Below are 22,134 nucleotides of genomic sequence, written 5' to 3'. Positions count from 1 at the left end.
AAGAGGTCTCAGCCAGTTCCACGGCACCATTCTGGTTGCTAGACGTGCTGGGAGAGGGAATGGAGAAATGGAAACTTCAGTGAACACAGAACATTAGAGTGCATCTCCTCAGCAGCTCATGCTACCACAAGCATGCTACACTTGTATTCTGCACTCTGTGCAGACTTTCTACAGCATATTAAGTAAGTTCCAAGATCTTGATCTTTATCTTTCAGGAGCTCAACAGCTTGGGCTTAAAGTATCTAGAAGTGTATCTAAAGCTCTGAGAGGAAGATTGTGGTTGACGACTTTCCTCCTCTTGCAAAAAGGACTTCTGTAATAAGGAGAAAGCTTATCAGCTGAAGAGACAGAATCTTCTAGAAGACTAACTTGAGACTATGAAATGAACTCCCATCATAACTAAGGTTACAGCTGTCGGTAGCAGGATTTCTGGTTCACAAGGAATTTCAACGTTTTGAGCATCCTCACAAGCAGGAAATCCTGAAGAATATGTAGTTTGAGGAATATGGACACATGGTATTTCCTTAAGTGATATTTTTAGCACAGGATCAGTAGTTGCTGTGTGAATCTGATACTCTCGCATCTTCTGATTTGGAGAAAGTTGTTGACCCTGACTTGCTTTTGTGATACCACCACAGTTTTGTGAAACTGTTTCGTTAGCAAAAAATTGGGAGCAGCTCTAATGAAGGACCATCACAACTGTAACTAAATTGCACATCAAATACTAGGTGCATTTCTTTGAGCCTGCCTTCTCTAATATGAAGACATAAGTACATAGCAACCTTAAAAACAACTATTGAAACTAAGCCCTCTCCTTCCCCCTGAAGAGACGATGAGGGAATGATCAGATGAGAAATGTTTGTCCCATTAGTTAGTGAACTGGTGGTCCAATACTACAGTCATTACTATGGTACAGGGACAGCACCCTTCTTGAGGCAGGGTGCTGAAATCTGACCTTTCGACATCTATGTATGATCCAAGTGCCGGTGATACCTTTTAAAAATCACTAATAGTCCGACTTACAGCAGCTTTATGAATAAATAAATGAAGATACAGAGCTTTACTGTTTAGGTGGCGAGTGGTAGCATTAGCTAGTCTTTTGTTAATCCATAAACAGCATGGCTTTGAGCAAGCTCCCAGATGCATGGGGGAGGAGGAATGTGGTTGAGCCCCTGACTTGTGTGCTGATGAAAATTGGCTCATGTGCAACTCTTGGCACCTGTACCAGGGTTGCTGACCCCTGCTATAGCATAAGATCCTACACAGAACAGAACATCATTCTTTTCTGGCTCTGTGGAAAAGAACGGGGAAGCTATGCAGCCCTAGGCTGTTCGTTTTTGCCATAGAGCCTGCATGAGAGATCTGGGGCCTGCTGTGGTCAAGACCAGATTTCTACTGTCAGGGAACAGAAGACAGGCATGTCAGGAGGCTAAGGTAGGTAAACTAGACATGAATAACAGAGCATCTATCCAATCCCACGGATCCCCATGGTTCTGTTACTTTTGATCCAGGTATAATAACCAGTTTTTGTGTAATGACCCAACATCCACCAACAGACAAAATCTCTATGGCTACTTCTACACTACAGCAATCTTTCAAAATAAGTCCTTCTGGAACATCTCTTCAGAAAGAACTTCTTTCGAAAGAGTGCATCCACACACAAAAAGCAAATCAAAAGAATGATCCGCTCTTTTGAAGGAGAACATCCACATAGCCCCCACTCTTTTGGAAGAATAAGGACAGGGGCCAAAAAATCAGGCACCATGAGGACTGCTGTTTTGAGAAAAAGGGCCCCCAGAGTGTCTACACACATTTTCTTTCAAAAGAAGCTTTTGAGAAAAGGTGCTTTTCCCGAAACGGGAGTGGAAGAACATTTTCAAAAGAAGCGTTGCATTCTTTCAATTTGGTTTTGAAAGAATGCTTTTTGTGCGTAGATTCACCACTGGATATTTCAAAAGAGCCCGTTCTTTCAAAAACATTTTGAAAGAACTTGCTAGTGTAGATGTGGCCTATCAGGGAATCTTACCAAGTTTTCTGGCTATGAATACTCCTCTGTCTTGAAAGGGGATGATCGGAATGAGGTATGTAGTTACTGGCTTTCCTTTGACCACACTTCCACTACTAAGCAGCAATAGTGCATCTAGTGGTCAGCCAGGAGCATTCTCTTTAAGGCTACATCTCTATGGCTGAGCTATTTTCTTGGTATCCTGAAACAGTTACTCTGGGTGTTTGAAACATGCCATTATTTCAAAATATTTTTCAAAAAAATGGACGTGTTATTTTGGCATCCCTTTACTCTTTGCTGAAGGAGTAAGGGATATTTTGAAATAGCACATTATTTCAATGTTTGGCATTGTTTAGACAGTGCCAAATGCTGAAATAGCCTATCTGGAAATAAACTCGACATAAGATACGCAATTTGCACAGTGCAAGTTGATTATCTTAATGCAAGTATCGGATGCTGTGCAGATATAGCTTAAGGCAACAAATTCCCCTGCTCATCACGTTTTACTAGAGCCACTTTAAAGTGTTGTCAGAACACTTTGTAAATAAATAAATAAATAAACTTTTGACAAATGCAAATTTTAAAAGTAATAATTGTTCGGGCTGTTTATGAAACCCTGACCAGCTCCAATTTTTAGCTTGCATACATGAACAACACTGACAATGAGCTCAGTGCAAAAGCTAGCTTACAATAGCTCTGAGCACACACGGATGTTTTAAAATGTTCTTTACGTTTTAAAATGTTCTTCACCTAAGTTACACCTGGGATGGTTTTAAATAGAGTTGTATTAAACTTTGTACACTTATCCTCATCCATCTGGCAAAAGTCTCATTGCTGCCGTGTCCTTTCAGAGATCATCATTTTTCCAAATAACTTATCAGCTGTGTCTACATGTGCACGAAACGTCAAAATATGTGTCCCTCTTTTGAAAGAACGGGAGGAGTGTCTACATGTGCAACACTTTCTTTTGAAAGAAAATCAAAAGAACAGGGCTCAGATGTTGCAATCAGAACCCCCATCCCGTACGAGGAAGACCGTCCCCTTTCGAAAAACTAAATCGAAAGAGTGCACATGTAGATGCTCCACATCCTGCTTTTTCAAAAGAGGGGTCCTCCATGGTGCTGGTCAGCTGGAGCACAGGACCACTCCAGCCAGCAGCAGTGGGGCTCTATGATCTCTGCGTATAGCCACCTTAAAGCAGCATGCACTCAGGAACCTCATGGCAGGAAGCTGAAAGCATGCTAGGAGCAGCCCCATCACAAGCTCCAGCAGCACACCTTCTGCATTGCCCTGGAGCAGCAGCAGGAAATCATGGCCAGCAGACACCCCCTGTGGGAGTCCCAGGGTCCCCTCTCCAAGCCCTCACAGGGTTCCCAGAGTTTGGGGTGGGGGGAAAAAAGTGGAATGAGAGGGAGCTCAGGGACCTCCTTGGGTTGTGGAAAGAGGAGAAAGTCCTCCATAAAATGGGCATTAAGTGGCAAAATGCTGGAGCATTCGCCTGCCTGGCCCAGGGCCTCCTCACAAGGGGCTACCCAGAGTGTACAGCAGAGTAAGTGTGCTCCAAAACAGAAGAACTCTGCCAGGGTTATGCCTGGGCCTGGGACCAGGCTGGCTGCTCTGGAGCAACCCCAGCTATTTGCTCCTACTACTGGGAGCTCCAGGGCATCCTGGGGCCCTGGGACAGCTTCCCACCCCCAGCAGTCCTCCATACATCAGTGGATGAGCCACATCTGGAGGTGGAGGAGCAGCCTGGGCCAGGGGACCCAGGAAGATGAGGGTACCACTGAGTGGTTGCATGAGGAGGGGGACCTGACCATCTACATCCCCTCATACTTGCCTAGTCAAGTGACTGGGAGCCAGACATCCCTGGGTGTCGCTGAGGGACCCTTCAGTGCGCACATGGCATGGCGTGCAGCTGCCCCATGGGGTGGGGATGACGCACCAGCCAGCTGGTTGCACACAGGACTAGTAGTTCCAGGCCACACACATGCCATCCCGCTGTGGTACACGGCACCCTGTGGCGGCCTGCCAGCAATGGCCAGCACCCACCCCCAGCGACAGTGCCACGAGCCGCACACAAGGCAGTGGCTGGTCAGTACTGGACAGCACCCGGGGACCATGCACCACATGGGAAGTCCCTACCATCTGAGAAGCCCCCCGGCTGCCGTGGCATTGGATGTGATACCCAGCCCATGGGGAGGCGTGTGTCCTGTGGGGGGTGTGGCCCACAGCCAGACCCCCCAGGCTGTAGTACGTTACCAACACACTGTCCCTCTCTTCATACAGCTGCACCATCCAGGGTCTGGGACAGCCCCACACCATCCCTGGTCCCTGAGAGCCTACCAGCAGATGTTGAGGGCAGCCAGGCCCTACCACATGCTGCGCCCCATTGGGCCCACAGCCACAGAGTTCCCCACTGGGCGGACGATGACCCAGCCAGCCCCTGCCAGGTTGAGGTGGCCAAGCGGCACCTCTGGCTCGCAGTGGCTGACCTGGAATGGTGAAGGGAGGCATGGGATAGGCTGCCAACCACCCTGGAGGGCATCAGCACGATGCTCCAGGAGCATGCAGCCAATATGGCCCACCTCCTAGCCCCCCCAGCTATCCCCTCGCCGAGCCTCCCCCCAGCCTTACCTGCCAGTGCTCACCACCCCCTCTCCACTGCAGCGGGGACCTCATTCCTGGGGAGGTAGGGGATCCCGTTGCTGATGGGGCTTGCAGCCCACCAACCCGGCCATGAAATGACCCCCTCTGCCCCACTCCAGGTTTGGTGCCCCTGCCCCCTCAAGATTCAGAGCCCCCCACCCTCTCCCTGGTTAGGTGCCCCCCCACCCCTCTCTACACCAAGCCCCCCCCCCACCTGTACATAGTTCCATGTACCATTCAGTTGTGCATAAACATTTATTTTACATACACCCCCTTGTGCTGTGCTCCTTGGGGAGGGATGATGGGTGGCGGATGTGTGGGTGTGGTGGTGGTGGTGGCAGGGACAGCAGGTGTCAGATGTGCATGGGGGGATGGGGGTGGGTGTGGATCACAGGTGGTCATCTGCAAAGGCCTGCCTGAGGACCTCCCTAATTTGGAGCCTGTCCTGTTGGGCCTGGCAGATGGGGGCGGTGCCCAGCTGCTCGTATCCAGTGCTGGCCACCTTTCTCCCCCCAAGTCATAAATGTCCCCCTAGCCCACCACAATGTTGTGGAGGACACAACAGGAGCCTACCACCTGGGGCACGTTGAGGACCCTGACCTCCAACCTCATGTGCAGGCACCTCCACCATCCTTTATGGCACCCAGAGGCCCACTCCATGACTTTGCAGGTATGGTTGAGGCACTGACTGAGCGCCTCCCAGGTGGGGTCGAGGTGTCCCATGTACGGCTGCAGGAGCACGGCTGGAGGGGATAGGCTGTGTCTGCCACTGTGCAGAGTGCCATGGTGACATCCCCACCCACCTGGGATTTCCTGCTGCAGGACAAGAGTGCCAGCCTCCATGCGCCGGCAGAGCCCAGAGTTCCGGAAGACCTGGGCGTCATGGATGCAGCTGGCCCAGCCCATGTAGGTGTCTGTGAACTGGATCCTAGCTTCCACCAAGGGCGCGGAGGACCGCTGATTGGTAGCCCTTCCTGTTGACGTACTGGCCGGCGCTGTGTGCTGGGATGCAGATGGCCATGTGCGTGTCACCCAGTATGCCAAAGCAGCTCAGGAAACCCAGCTCCTCAAAGCCCGTGACGGCAGCATCTGGATCCCCCAGGCAGATGACCCTGTGCAGCAGCATCATGTTGATAGCTCTGATGACCTGCATGGTGGGGAGGAGGCATGGCAAGCCATCCCCTCTGCTCCCAGCCCCGGCCTGTCTCTTGCCCCCTCCCAGCCTGCCCTCCTGGCCCCTGCAGCTGGGGGTTCCCCTTGCCCTGGCCATCCCACCTGTCCGTTGGGGGGGCATGTGACCCTAGGCCTGATTTACCTCCATAAGTACGGCCCCAATGGTGGCCTTGCCTACCCCAAATGGTTGTCCCATGGAGCGGTAGGAATCTGGACTGGCCAGTTTCCATATGGCGATCGTGATCTGTTTCTCCAGGGTGAGAGCAGGACGCAGGCAGGTATCCTAGTGCCAGAGTGTGGAGGCGAGCCAGTGGCAGATCTCATCAAAGGTCTGCCTCAACATGTGGAAATTCCGCAGCCACCTCTCATCCTGCCACCCCCCCCAGCACCAGGCGCTACCACTAGTTGGTGCTGCTGGGGTGGGCCCAGAGGCACCGCGGCACCCAGGGGAGAACCCGGCAATGTCCTGAGTCGGGGGGGTGGCACAGCTCTAGGAGGACTGCTCAGCCACCTGAGTAGATGGGGGGCAGCTGTGGCGACAGTGCAGAGCAGTGTTGGCAGGGTCTCCATGATGTGGGTGTTCTCCTGCAGGAGCTTCTGCTGTGCATCCATCCTGGAGCATGAGTGGGCTTTGCTGGGCTGGGGACAGCTGCACTCAGATCATGCGGAATAGCGGGCGGAGGGAAGGGCTCTTTAAGTGAGCAGCTGGCTGCGGTCCCACAAGGACTTGTCAGCCATGGGACCCTATCCGCGGTGTTTCCTGCCTCCCTCCTTTTGAAGGAGAGCTTGGAGCCATGTGGATGCTCCCTTTCGAAAAACCGTGGTGGCCCTTCGAAAGGGAGGATCGTCCCATCAATCCCCTATTGGTAGGTGGTTGCTCCCTCTCGACAGCTGCTATTTCAACCTCCCCATGTTGATTTTCTCCCTTTAGATGTAGTGCTCATGTGTAGACCCAGCTATCAGGAACAGAAATTTATTCTCCTGGCCAGCTGTACTTAAATGTGCTACACATAACTTTACCCCAAAAGGAGTATGATCATTATTTGCATTCTGCTTGATTACAGATCTCATGATTCACTTGTACAAGTTATGCAATGCATATAGGACTCTTTAAGTGAAAGTAATTACCCTTTGTGGGCGATGCATCTTGTGCTCAGCTCAGCAGCAAATTTCAATTCAGTTTAGAGTTGTGGGAGTTCATAGCTGAAGGAGAGCTTAAAAATAAAGTCAGTGCAAGCTCTTTGTTTTCCTGTTGTTCAAGAAGAAAAAGCACTTTTCAAAAAAATCAGTGACCTGAGTATCACTTTGTACTGTTTCCTATTTCTTGGAAACTCATCTCACATACTAAATATCAGTGATAATGATGCAAAAGAGTCCAAGATTCAGTCTGTATGAGCCCTAAAAAACCAAAACAAACCAAAACAAAAAGACCCTTTCATTGGGTAAAATCTCAATACTAGTGAAATCAGTAGGAGCTTCACAATTGATTCAATAGGGATGGAAAGTCATAAATTGAATCTGAAACATTTATCCAGAAATCTTGTGTGAACAGACATGCCTGATATTTCTGTGCCTTCCTGCTTCCTTTATGGCCGGAAATCATGAGAACCCCTGCTTGAGTAACAGATCTAGCTGGCATCTCGTTCCTGTTCGAATCAGGACGTTTAGAGGACACAGAGGAATCCTAAACCTGAAAAAAATACTTGCTTCAGGTTGGGTTTGAGTGATCAGCACGACAAGAGTGTTTTTTTTTTTTTAATCAATACAGCTCTGGCGAATGGGATCCTAGTAATCTTGCACTGAACATTAATTTACAGAGTTTGCAAAAAATTGCTGAGAAATTTTATGAGATTGAAAGCGTCAGACTGCAAATGAAAGTGTAGGGCTTGAGCCCCTCCAAGCGTCAGTGTACGTGGGTGTAGTGCAGTAGCAGAGTGGCTGCGTTGCATATGTGAGGCCTTGGGTTTGATCTCCAGTTCCATTTCTTCTGCCCTTGCGACGGAAGAACCCCTAACATTTTTATAGGCTGGGGGCTGACTGGCTAACTAGCAGGGCAGCAGAAAAGGACCTGGAGATATGAGCCTATGAGAGGCTGGATATGAGCCATCAGTGTGCCCTTGTAGCCAAGAAGGCTAATGGCATATTGGGGTGCATTAGGAGAAGCATTTTGAGCAGATCTAGAGAAGTTGTTATTCCCCTCTATTCAGCACTAGTGAGGATGCATCTGGAGTGTTGTGTCCAGTTCTACCCCACTCCCTGCCCAGTATCAAAAAGATGCAGATGTATTGGTGAGGGTTCAGCAGAGGCCAATGAAAATGATTAGGGGTCTGGATCAAATGGCCTATAAGGAAAGGGTGGGGGATTTGGGTTCATTTAGGCTGCAGAAGAGAAGAATAAGGGGCAATTTGATACCTGCCTTTAACTGCCTGAAGAGGGACTCTAAAGAGGATGGAGAGACACTGTACTCAGTAGTGGCAGATGGCAGAACAAGAAGCAATAGTCTTAAGTTAAAGAGCAGGAAGTGTAGGTTAGATACTAGGAAAAACTATGTCACTAATTTCAAAATCAGGACCTATGTTTGCAGAGAGCCGTTGCCTGTCCTACCCTTGCTGATCACAGCAGTGCATTTTGCTACTGACAAGTTGGCATAGGGACTAAGAGTGGTGAAGCACTGGAATGTGTTACCTAGAGAGGTGATGGAATCTCCATCCCTGGAGGTTTTTAAGTCCCAGTTTGACAGTGTCCTGCCTGGGATGATTTAGTTGGGGTTGATCCTGCTTTAGGCAGGGGGCTGGACTTGATGACCTCCTGAGGGTCCTTCCAGCCCTAGGCTAGTATGATTCTATCTGTAAGTATTTAGAATCTTTCAGGGTATAGTTTTAGGTGTAAATTTTTGAAAGGGATCAACATCCACATTCTGAGACAATTTTACTCGAATAATTAACTCCGACGTAGGTACTGAAATAAATAGTCAACCATCTTCAAACTTCTTAGCATGGTACTGTGCTGAGGTCTTACAAAAAATCATTTGCCAGTGTTCAAGTCTCACAGGGGCTGTATTCAGTGTATATACCTCACCATGACATATGCTGTTCTGAAAAAGAAATCTGGAGCTTTTCAAGATTCAACTTGAATTTAACGTGCTCCTGGGAAAGAGAGGTCATTAGAATCCTGAGATTGAAAATTTTGTCTTGAATAACAATATAGCAGTTGTTTTAATGACACCCACTGTATAATGTGATAGAAAAATGTCAGCTGTCTTTGAAGAACAAATGTAAACACAGAGCTACTATCACAATGAAAATTAAAAACACAAGAGGAACACAACTTCTCTGAGTTATAGAAGTGTAAGTTCTCAGCTCAGATAAGGCCAGACATTTAGCACATCCATTGACTTCGAAAGGATTTAAACATGTGCTTATGTGGTGTCCTGAACTGGAGTCTAAATCAGGAGTCACTCTCTTGAATTTGAAGTTACATCAATGCAAGGTCAGTGTAACGTCAAAATCAGGACCTTTATTTGCAGAAAGACTTTACCTGTTCTACTCCTGCTGATCACACCAGCGCATTCTCCTGCTGACATGTTGGCACAGAGACTAAGGGTAAAATATAAGTTAAATTCATAAGATGTCTCATCAGCTGTGCACTAGGATGACTTAGAACACAGTTGCTATACCCTGAAATAAATGCATACCCTGTGAACAGCGCTATTTTAAGTCATCAAGGCTCAAGTATTGTTACATCAACAGAGCATTTATACATTGACATTAATACAGGTCAATAATAATGTTTTACTTTCTACATTCAAATTTTGCTCTAGACAGCTTATCTTACTGCCAGTGAACAATGAAACCACGATGCCTCCTATTGCCTGTGCAAACCTGGGGAAAAAACTGTGTTGATATTGATCACAGTTATCAATGTACCAACAACAATGTGCTAAATCTTATCCGACTGGAAGAGCTTACAGCTCTGAAGATCTGAAAAAGCTGGAATGTGATAGCAAGCAGCATAAATCTGACAAATACAAATTTAATAGAGGTATGCATTGTACAATGAAATTCTCCTAATCAAATTGGTAAGAGTGATTTTTGATGGGTTACTTCATGCCATAAAGAGAATATGCTTCTTAAATTGGTACTAATTGAACACACAATAGGATCCTTTTATTACAGTGATGATCTTATTCAAAACACCAATAGCCCACAAAAACCACACTAAACAAAAGCATAAAACATGCCTAACATACCAGAAGTACAGGATTTAAATTAATTTCTCAGCCTGACTGATGATACAAGTTTCCATACACAGGCTCAAAATCTTGTTTGCCTAGGATGAGCACTTCTCCAGCTTCAGCCTTTGTTCCTGAGGTATGCTCAGGAGTTTCCTTATGTCAGGTTTGAAGCCACTAGATCATGTCACACCCTGCCTTACAGAGCTTTACCATGTACCAGGAACCCTTTATTCCAACCTCAGTGATCAGACCCATTTGTGGAAGAATGCAGGCATCGAAATGGAGTTCAGTGTCACATGGTAGATCACATGTCCTTGCTGAGTCACACAGCCATTACTTACAAGCTGACAGAAACATTTACAGTTTCTGCTAAGCTCCATAGTCGATTGTCTTTGCTGACAGGTCATCAGTACTGTTCAGCTTTTTCGTTGTTGCACCTAAGAGTCTAGCTGCGGATGTTCCCAGAATTAGCACATTTGAAATACAGATCCCCAGTCACCATTTCACATACAAAAATGATACATTTATAGAACAAAGATACTCATATTTAGCAAGTCCTAAGTTTTCCATAGACACCTGACAAGACAGATCTTGTACAATATGAATCATAATTGTGTCATAATCACACCATAATCACACCACTATGAAGAATATGGAATGCAGCATCACTGGATATCATATATCTTTTAACCCAGTGGTTAGGGCAGAGATGTGGACGGCTCTGGTTCAATTCGTCCCTCTGCAGAGGGGAGGAAAGTATATCCCATTTCTTAGTAGAGTGCTTGGATCACTGACCTACAGGATGTTCTAATGGAAGCAAGGGGAAGACAGGTCTTAGTCACTCTCACATTTTAAAACAGTTCAATTTGGGCTAACCAATTAAAGAATTTTTGCAGAAGGAATACCTGTCATGAGTGAATGCCTATAAAGGGTTAAATCCAGACAGAGGGTGTTCTCTGTTGGCTAGCAGCCAGATGAGCCAATGAGAAGAGAGAGGAGATTTTTTGAATTGAAGCTGTTGCCTGCTAAAGAGTCTTTCTTTTTTGTGACTGGAGATGAGAGACAGAGAGATATTTAACCCTGAGCAGGCTTAAGGAATTCATTAAATATCCAGTCTACAAGGAGATCTGTGCATACTGACATGTAAGTAGGAAAATATTTGGTCAGATGTGATCAGGTTGTTTTTTTATTTTGGGTTTGGTGTGGGACTTCTCGGGCTAGCTGATACAATCTCCGGTACACCAAAACAAAAAAGCAGCCACGTAGCACTTTAAAGACTAACAAAATAATTTATTAGGAGATGAGCTTTCATGGGACACACCCTGTTCTTCAGTCTGCCCATGAAAGCTCATCAGCTAATAAATTATTTTGTTAGTCTTTAAAGTGCTACATGACTGCTGTTTTGTTTTGATAGAATACAGACTAACCCGGCTGTGTCTCTGTCACTAGTCTCCTGTATACCGTAACTACTAAACTGAATCCCAGGAAAGTAATTCCCTGTGCTTTAAACTACCTTTTTGCTCTTGTTGTTGCTCTGTAATACCTAGCAGCCAAGTATCTTTATCATGTAAATCTTTAGTTTTGATAATGTCACTGTTTTTTAAGGTAATGATTGCTCTAGAGAATGTTGGTGGATATGCATGTCAAAAATCGTAAGGTCAGCTATCAGATTGCAGCTAATTTCATCTTCTGTTTTCAAGCTTTCTCCTAACAGAGGGTTAAGTGCTTGAGGTTATCCCACAAGGAGACTTCCCAAGGGTGTCTTCCTTGGTTTTAAAGGCGGGGTGTTTCTCACTTGGGTGATGGCAGCTACTTCCCAGGGTCAGGGAGTCTATGACCTTGTGAAGCTTTTAAGCAAAAGACTATAGAGGCAAGGTATTTCTGAGGTCACTTGCAGGCCCGCATCTTCTGCACTGTGTGTCAGAGTGGGGACCAGCCTCGACAGTACCAGACTCTGGGTTTCTCCACTCCCCAGGTTAGTACCCTAACCTCCAGATTATAGAGTCATTCCCTCTCTTGCTTTCGCCCAATGACTATTGAATTCACTATTTCTTGATGCTTATTATAATTTTGACCTTTTCAATAGCGAGTGCTTTTTTTGTGCCTTACTTGCCAGTACTGAGTACTGGCACCTCAGCAGCCCCAGCCATAGGATTGGGTAGGTGTGGGGGTGGGCAGGGAGCAGGCTGAGTACCAGCACCTCTTTCTTGACAAAAAAGCACTGGGAATAGCTAAATCCCCTTTTTTGTGCTGAGCTCTTGTCACTTCACTTATCTGTACCTCTGTTTTTCCTCACACAATTTGCCTGTCATATCTGTTTAGATAAAAAGGTATCTGGGCCCAGGATTGTCTCAAACTACTTTTGTACAATAACAAACACAACTACCACCACATCTTAATTGTGTGTTCCATGAACTACAGTAATATAAATAACTTACACTCCCATTTATGTCTGTTAAATGTAGCCCAGAAAGTTCCTCCAAATTCTTCTAGGCTGAATCTGGCCTATAAATTGTATATAGGGAAAACATGTAATGCCTGTATTTTCAGAATACTGCCATCTATTATAGCTGACATCAAAAGCAGTATTATTACATATCATATCTACAATTGTTAAAAAAAGGAAAGTCTTTTAGAGAACCTCTACGTTTTGTGTTCTAATTAATATAATTTTCCTCAGACTGTTACCATAGTTAGAGAAATTTGAAAAACATATGAGAGAGAGAGAGAGAGAGAGAGAGAGAGAGAGAGATACACACAGCCCATAGAACTAGAAGGGACCTTATCATGTCCTGGAGTCCCATCTCCTGCCAAAAGCAAGCACCCTCCCTTATGTTCTTTTTTAAGATCTGCTACTCCACACCCCCTAAATGGCCTTCTCGAGGATTGAGCTCACAACCCTAGATTACAGAATCACAGAGCTGGAAGGGATCGCAGGAGGTCATCTAGTCTAGCCCTCTGCTTCAAGCAGGATCAACCCCCACTAAGTCATCCCAGACAGGACCTTGTCAAGCTGGGACTTAAAAACGTTGAGGGATGGAGAATCCACCACCTCTGTAGGCAATGCACGCCAGTGCTTCACAACCGACCTGACCAAGGCCTTTGACTTGGTCAGCAGGGATGGTCTGTTCAAACTGCTCCACAAGATAGGCTGTCCTCCACGGTTACTCAAGATGATCCAGTCGTTCCATGAAGACATGAGAGGGACCATCCAATATGACGGCACATTATCAGATGCTTTCAGAATCAGGAGCGGCGTCAAACAAAGATGTGTGCTTGCTCCAACATTGTTCAGGATCTTCTTAGCACTCCTCCTGAAGCATGCCTTTGGATCTTCAACAGAGGGCATCTTGCTGCACACAAGATCTGATGGGAAGCTGTTTAACCTTGCAAGGCTGAAAGCTAAGTCTAAGGTGCGGGAAGTCCTCATCAGAGACATGCTGTTCACAGACGATGCTGCTGTAGTGTCTCACACAGAAGACCAGCTTCAAAAACTGCTGGATCAGTTCTCCAAAGCGTGCAAGGACTTTGGTCTTACCATCAGCCTAAAGAAGACAAACGTACTCGGTCAGGATGTTGCTGAATCCCCATCAATCAGCACTGACAACTATACGTTAGAGGTCGTCCACGAGTTCGTTTACCTCGGGTCCACCATTACTGACACCCTGTCATTGGACACTGAGCTAAATAGGAGGATCGGAAAAGCGGCCACAACTCTGTCCAGGCTCAGCGAGAGAGTGTGGAATAACAACAAGCTGTACACTCACACCAAAATGCAAGTCTACAGAGCCTGCATCCTCAGCACCTCCTTTATGGCAGCAAGACTTGGACCCTGTATGGCCGCCAGGAAAAGAGGCTGAACATCTTCCACTTGTGCTGCCTGAGGCGCATCCTTGGAATATCATGGAACGACAGAGTGACCAACACAGCTGTCCTCGAGCAAGCTGGAATCCCAACCATGCACACCCTCCTCAGGCAGCGTCGACTCCGCTGGCTTGGCCACGTCCACAGGATGAATGATGGAAGGATTCCAAAAGACATCCTGTATGGTGAGCTAGCCTCTGGCAAAAGACCTCCTGGACGCCCCCAGTTGCACTACAAAGATGTCTGCAAGAGAGACCTCAGAGAGGTAGACATCTAGCTGGACAACTGGGAAGAACTAGCAGATGACCACAGCTGATGGAGGCAGGGGTTACACAAGGGCCTTCAGAAGGGCGAGATGAAGATCAGACAGCTAGCAGAGGAGAAGCGAGCACACAGAAAGCACACTAAGGACTTGCCAGACACCCACCACATCTGCAAGAGATGCAGCAAGGACTGTCACTCTCGTGTGGGTCTTCATAGTCACAATAGACGCTGTAAATGAAGTCCTCGATTGAAACTTTAAAGGGCACGATCCATCGTCTATGCAGACTGAAGGATGCCTACTACTACTGCTTCACCACCCTCCTGGTGAAGTAGTTTTTCCTAATATCCAAAGTAGCTTTTCCTAATATCCAGTGCTCAAACCATTAAGCTATCTCTCCCCCTCTCTTAATGCCATTTATTTCTTACTTGCATGGCTTGTTTTTAATTTATTTTCTAAATTACTTTGGACATATTATGTTATTGGCATATTTGCAAGTGTGAAGCATTGGGTTTCAAAAGAATTATCTTAATTTCTAGAAAATTATTTAATAAAAACAGATTCTTTCCAATGTCTAGTAGTAATATGAATACACCCAATTTCATAATAATTAAAAATAGCAATGGTCTTAAAATAACCGCCAAAGCTCCCTTTAGCTAATAAAAATCCACATTTATTGAGTATGGTTCATTTTTCTTTTTTACACAAAGCAGATACTATTAATAAAAAAACCCATAAATATAATTATTCAAATTCATCCTTGGAATAAATTTGATTTAGTGTGTTTTATATGTGCATATTACTATATTATAATATAAGTCATATTATTGTAAAGTGTGCTTGTGCATTAGACCATGATTGTTCAAAGACTTACACACAGGCTTAACTAATGTTTATGGACTACTTCTTGCATAAAATTCTTTATTTAGCCCAAGTGGAACAGTTTCAGCAGGACAGAATGGCTGAGACCCCTATTTCCATCAGAATATTCTGTAGTTGTTATCCAGCGTAATGATCAGTAAAACACACTAGCTGAAGATCAGAAAAAGTCATTAGCTCAGTAGAATGTCCTAAAAACAAGGCTGCCTCAAAAGAGTGAAAACACATGTTTTTGTATATATCAGTCATCTGTCCACACCCAGCAAATGTCAAAATTTTGAAGGCCTTATTCATTGCTGTATTATATCAGTTTCGTGACTTCATAAGCCTAAATGCAGTGGATAGACTGACATAAAAGTCAACATGAGACTGAATCATTCTGGGATTTTCCTACAGTCTACTCTAAGAATTAGAATTTATGGCTTGTTCCTGAAACACACTGAGTACCCACAGTGCCAGCCTTTTCTTAGCTTCTCATGCAGATCCTCTCAGTACTAGGTCCTTACATTTTCTGTGACAGTAATTCTATAGGACAGATCTATCTGCACTCTTTTCTCTATAGCCATGTTTCCAGGAGAGGAAAAGCAGTAGATCTTAGATGGTGTGGAGACTTTCAGTTATTTCTTTCTCTTTGTTTTGGCTCCTCTTTCTCTTCCCCAGCTGATATCACCAGAAAGAAAAATTGCTACTTGGTGATTATGCTTCTTTTAAAGCCTATTAAAATGTTATTTACGGAGGTTGCTGTGTTGCATATCCTTTATCCTCCGCCCTCTCCTCAGATCAAGTGTCACCCACTCCCAATATCAAAGCAACCCTAACATGAGAGTGAATCCTATTCACATTTATTGTCTCATTGATTTTAACACATGTGAGAGGTATGGAACACAGATAATAATTTTATGTCCTTTAAGAGTCCAATAAATAGAATTCCTGGACTTTTCTCATGCCTTTGCTCAAAGTTGTGTTGTGACATGATGGGGCTTCCTCACAGTTTAATAGGCATTTGCTCTGTTTCTTAATAAGCATCCCATTCTCCTTTTAGTGGAGCCAATTAAAGGGACCAAGGCTTATTTCTCCAAATTTAAAGAGATAATGGACAAAAAGAAACTCTTCAGCTGATCTCTTGTCATAGGCTACATCAGTGCCTATAAGCAGGGAGTGGGGGAGAAAGAGGGAAAAGATTATGCTAGGTAGTGTGTGTGTGTGTGTGTGTGTGTGTGTGTGTGTGTGTGTGTGTGTGTGTGCGCGCGTGCGCGCGGGGGGAGATGAGCTACGGTGGAGTACTGCTGACTCTGGGGGTAGGTCCCTGGAGCTCATTGCTCAGGGAGGTAGCCCAGAGGCTGGTATCTCAGAACTCGAATGACAGCTGGCTGTTGTGATTTGGGAAGAGTCAAGAAGTTTGATTACCAGGAAGAAGGGTTCTTTTGAAATGGGGATTCCTTTTGAAAGAGCCACATCTATACTGCTTTTCATCTTGCAAAATAAGAATATGCAAATAAGGCACCAGGTAGGTAAATCCATGCCTTATTTGCATTTTCAATTTCCTTAATTTGCATGCCTCTTTCAAAAAGGGAATGCTAGTGTAGATGTAGCCATAGCTTTTTACAGCACTTCTCCCCTAGGGTCTCTGGTAATCCAGCTGCTTCACTCTCTCCAAATCACAACAGCCAGCTTTCAGTCCCATTCTGAGATACCAGCCTCTGGGCTACGTACCTGAGCAATAAGCTCCAGGGAGCTATCCCTAGAATTAGCACTATTCCACCATAGTTCATCTCCCCTGACACACACTACCTAGCATAATCTTTTGCCTCTTTCTCCCGCACCCCCTGCTTATAGGCACTGATGTAGCCTTCTCCCCTTTAACTGGCTCAACTTTCCCCACCTGCTCTAATACAGAGGCACCTGGCTCAGTGTACACCCAGGCACCAGCTCCACTTGGACATATATACTTTTTTTAATTGTATTACCCATTAGCTATATATTTCCAGGATGAAATATGGTATCAAAAGATTTAATATCTGCTTGCCTAGGTAGATTTCAAAAGTAATATTGCTATTAAGCTGTGAGGAACATTATGAGGGAAGAGAAAAAATTTCCTGGATCAAAGAAGAAAAGGCATCAAAATCCAAAAAAAAAAAAACAAAAAACCACAAGCCAAAACAAACAAACAAAAAGACATGGTTGTAAGGGAAGAAATAAATGTCTCATTATAAGCATTTTATAATTTTTCCAGTGTCCTTTATTAAGCATCCATGGGTGACAGTACATAGAATCAGTGGCAGTTGGTCTTATTAGGCAGCCACAAAGCAAATTGAATTTTACAACATTAATTATTATTTAGATGTTATTAAGTAGAATTAGTTCTATGGTAATGGGTAATGATACGCTCCACATACAGATAACAGTGTGTTTCTCTCCCCCCGGGTCAAAATGCTGCGCTGAAGAGTTTGTATTCAGAAGGAAAATAGGATTACTATGAGAGAGAAAGTCTTTGAGGGCTAGGGATGATGCATTTATATGGTTAGAACAGAGAATGCGCTCCCCCTGGCAAAAAAAAATATATATATATATATATATACACACACAATCCAAAGCAAAACAACTGTGAGTGAGTCTGGATTAATAACAGTTGGAAGTAGGAACAGAACTGACTTTTCATTGGTAATGCACAAATCTGCATTGAAAAAGGCAGGATGTCGAGTTTATCCCTTATTTATCAATATTGCTCTTCCTAGCCCAACACCCCTTTCAGATTCTGGATGTGCCATTGATGATGCAAAGAGTACAGGATGCTGAATTATCAAGTAACTTGCTACTTCTGAAATACTGGTGCATGCTAAAATCTTTTACAAAACTTGGGTCAGGCTGTAAACTCCAGAGAAATTAATAAGGGACAGTGATTAAAGAAAAACAGTAAAAACTTCAAGCCCAGGAACATTTTCTAAATCATAGAAAATCCAAACTCTGTAAAATTAGGGCACAATAAACTTCCAGGCCAAGTACCTCACTGAAAACAAAACTAACAAAAAACAAAGGCAGTGCATGAAATCAGCTTGGAATTGTCCTAGAAAATCAAGTCCTTCATATAGCCACAGAATACATAAATATATGTAAAAAGAGAATGCAAGCATGATTAAGTCAACCTGGGCTGAAAGCAGGGCTTGAATTTCTAACTTTCAAATTCTTGAACAAATTTATATGACTTAAACTAACAGCATAATTTCTAGAGTTGGCAATTCTAGAAGGTTCTTTCTCATTGTGACCCACACTACTTCTAGTGTAGGTTTTTATGCATTTTGGGAAAGCACCTTATGTCTTCCATGTCTCTTCCTAGCACACCACCTTTTGTAACAATCTCTTCTTTAGACAGTGCTAACAAACAACATAAGCTTCTGCTGCATGAGTTAAAGTTGACAGCTGCTATTCTACTATATGAACTAACCTCTAGAGGGGAACAAAGATTTGCACTGTTCTAACATGGCTTAAAAAAACTTCCCTGTGCTGCTTGTCCAGCATGCTTCAGCCTGAGCAGGGACCACCAATGAAGTAAACATACATTATTTATAGTTACCATTATTCCTATTTTCTACATGGGGGAGGGGGTGGGAAATTGAGTGGTTTTGCCTAAAGTGTGACAGTGACTCAGTGGCAGAGGCAGGGACAGACCTCAAGTGTATCAATTCCTAGACCAGTGCCCTGTCCATCACATCATGTTCCTGTATGTGTATTCTATTGGCATTGTGCTGATGTCATCCCTTGTACCCCATCCCCTCCCTAAAACTATAGGTCCAAATAATGAGAATATTTGTGACCAAAACAAAACATGTCAAGCCTCGAAGGCTGAAAAACTGGAGCTGCATAAAAATGGGGCTCCAGCAAAGGCGGTGGATTTTAAGACCTGAAGTAGACACTTATGGGGAGATCCACTGACAGGATTTAGACTTAGCATTGCGATGCCTAATGTTCAGGCACCCTCCCAATGAGCAGAATTCACAGCCAAGAATTATGAGCTCAGGCTCCTTAAGTAATGCTTGGAGAGAGGTGGATGCACAAGGATGTGTTGACAATGTAATTGGAAGTGTGATTTTAGTTACTTAGCAATGAAGACATGGTGACATGAGCTTCAGTGCAGGCTATGTATGCCTTACTGGAATCCGGGTTATGTTCTTACATTATTAGCTCATGCTGGGGTCCAAAGCTTCTTGTCTTCTGTTGAGACAAGCAGGGGAAAGACTAGTTTGAGGCTCCTGCTGGGTCTTAGGCATGGCCTAGGTGCAGAGGCGGTTTAACATTTCCTAGGGCTGTGAGCACAAAGAACCTCTGGGCTCCCCACATCTCCATGAAAAACGCAACTGTACAAAATGCATTAATACAAAGACTCCATTCAGTGTTTACACCGCACAAAATTATAAAGCAAAGCATAGCCCAGGTTATTATGCCTAAATTAACTGCTTAGTTTTTCCATGCAGAAAATTTGATGGTACGGCTAGGTAGAATCCAGACCATGACAAGGAAGTGTTCACTGCTAATCTGGACAACACTGGTGTTACGAAAATCTGCCGTTCACATTTCAACAAGTTGTTCTTTTACCTCCCCCAGTTTTCTTAAACCTGACCGTTATGCACATGCCACCCCGGACCTTATCACAGTCTAGTTTTTCTACCATGGAAGCAAAAATAACTGAAAGACAACCGTCGCTTACAGGGATGACTGGTGCCTGCAGTGGAAGGAAGTTGAGGGAGGTCCACCCACCCAGAGGGGCATGGAGAGACTATATGGGAGGCACCCCTTTTAGTAATAAAAATGGTCATGGGAGTGGTGCACCTCCCGAGTGCCACCATGAGTTACCTATGGTCGTTTAAGTAAAATTAACTTAATTAAAAGAAAAAAAGTCTAATTGGTGGCAAAATTACTCTATTATTAAGGCTGCATCTAGACAATTAGTTCTGTGAGCGCATCTACCAATTACAAATAGCCCGTGCACAGCGTTCATGGGTCTGTCTCTACACTTGTTATTTTTTCTGTGCTTCGTGGCACCAGCTGTTGCAAAGAAGGAAAGACATTTCTCTGGCTCTTTTACAAACATGAGCCCACAGCCACAGGCTTGCTGCTCCCTCTTTGAAATTCAGTCTTCCAGTTACCGAATTCTGGTGCACCTGGAGAGCAGTGGCCAGAGCGGATCACTGAGGGACATTGTGGGTTACATACCGGACATCTCTGAAGGCTAATATATTCAATTTTAGGACATGGCACTTCCACACTGGCCTTTAATCAAACTTCTGAATTCGAGCTTGATGCCATACCTGTCAGGTAACAGTGATATTGTAATCTCAATAATAGTGCTCCCAAAATCAAGCTAATGGTATTTACTGTGAAGACAGTCACATGAAAATATCAAGCTAACTGCCTTAAATTCGACCTGTTGCGGGTGTCATACCTGCATAAAATGCCAAGAAATTTCTTCTCAGTGGTTTACATATGTGCACGAACCCCCTTCTTCCCCCACAGGTGCTGCACAGTCAGGACCTTTCCCACACTCAGCCACATCACGTGGGTAACCCCCAACCCAATAAAAGGATGTGCCTGCTGTTTGCTGCTGATCATGCTGCCAGGCAGCACCATGTCCTAGCTTGCATGTGTTTAGGACTCCAAGGGCAGGAAAGAACTTCAGGGACTTGCAGCCACCGGGAAGAACTGGCCTAACATTTCCGATCTGTCCTCGTGCTTGGACTTCCTCAGAAACACAGTGAAGAGGGCCAGTCGAGATCCCTGTTTGCATTATAAGTTCAGTGTATGAAATTTCACTGCCATTGCCCATTTTGACAATGTCCATGTAGTGAAGAGGAAAGTCAAAAATCTTTTTTCCTAGTTTTTTTATCCTCTTTTTTGTAACTTTGAGAATACAGTCTGGGTCCCTCTATTATTTTCAGGGATCAGGTGCAAACATGGGAGAGGGGACACTTAGTGGATGGCCAGGTGAGAATTCAGCCTGTGCAGAGAAGCCTTATAGTGAACCTGAAAGCCAAAGACTCTCCCCTCAGCATCTCTTTTTTTTTTTTTTTTTTAAAAAGAAAAAACTTTTCTATCTCCTTTTTCTTCAAACTTTTCGGGGTCTGTTAGCCGATGGTCAGGTGAGATGCCACTATGCCCTTGCATTAATATGAGATATTAACTGCCAGAGCAGAGCTCACCAGTGACCAGGCTAAGAGCTGCTGAAAAGCAGCTAGGTTCGTTGTTTTGTGTTTGGGCACAGTAACAGGAGGAGTCAGGTTACAACTTAATCAATTACTTTGTTTATTTACCTAACAAGTTAATCTCTTACTGTTACAATGTTGCTTTATTTGTTAGCTAGAGAATTAAGCTCTAGTGGTTACAATTGTTACAAGGTTTATACTTTGATTACAAATAGCTAGCATGCACTCTAGTTCATAGATCTGTACTTGTTAAACGCGCGCAAAAGAAATAAAGCTAAAATACCTAGCAGGTCTTATCCTCACCCCTGCGTTACAAACGTGGCTTGGTCCATTTCCCTCAATCTCTTGGGAAGAAGTTCCTTTTTCTCCCTTTTTTTCCAGGAGTCGAGCATCCTCGGGGACCTGGGGAGACCCCCACCCTTCTATCTGGCAGAAAAGATGATTGGAGCTCAAATAGGGGGTGTGCCGGACCCCTCTTTATACCCATTGGGTCACGTAGGCTTCTTCCTTGGTTTAATTGAATTAAACTGTCTGATGCTGGCTCTCACAGGCAGTTCAAGGGTGTAGTTCACACCTGTGAGATAGACGATTGAGGGCATTTGTGTTTTAATGGGCCAGAGATTTTCCTCCCTGGAGAATCAACTGATGGTAATTAGCCAAGGGCAGTCTCAGGCCCAGCTGTTAATTAGCCCATTGTTCTTAGCTTTGCTCCGGAGCTTCAAAGACCATGGCTAAAATAAGCCCATCTGTGCTCTCAGGCATTCCAGGGCTGGGCTATTCCTCTTTAACCCTTTCATGCTCTGAAGCACCTAGGGAAGGCAAGAGGGAGTAGAGCAAAAAGGGGGGCTCTGTCTGGCTACAGGGTCCCTGTATTATT

This window comes from Carettochelys insculpta, chromosome 1 (assembly GCF_033958435.1).
Source record: "Carettochelys insculpta isolate YL-2023 chromosome 1, ASM3395843v1, whole genome shotgun sequence".
In the NCBI taxonomy this organism is placed as follows: domain Eukaryota; kingdom Metazoa; phylum Chordata; order Testudines; family Carettochelyidae; genus Carettochelys; species Carettochelys insculpta.
Note: the sequence above shows the minus strand (reverse complement) of the source record.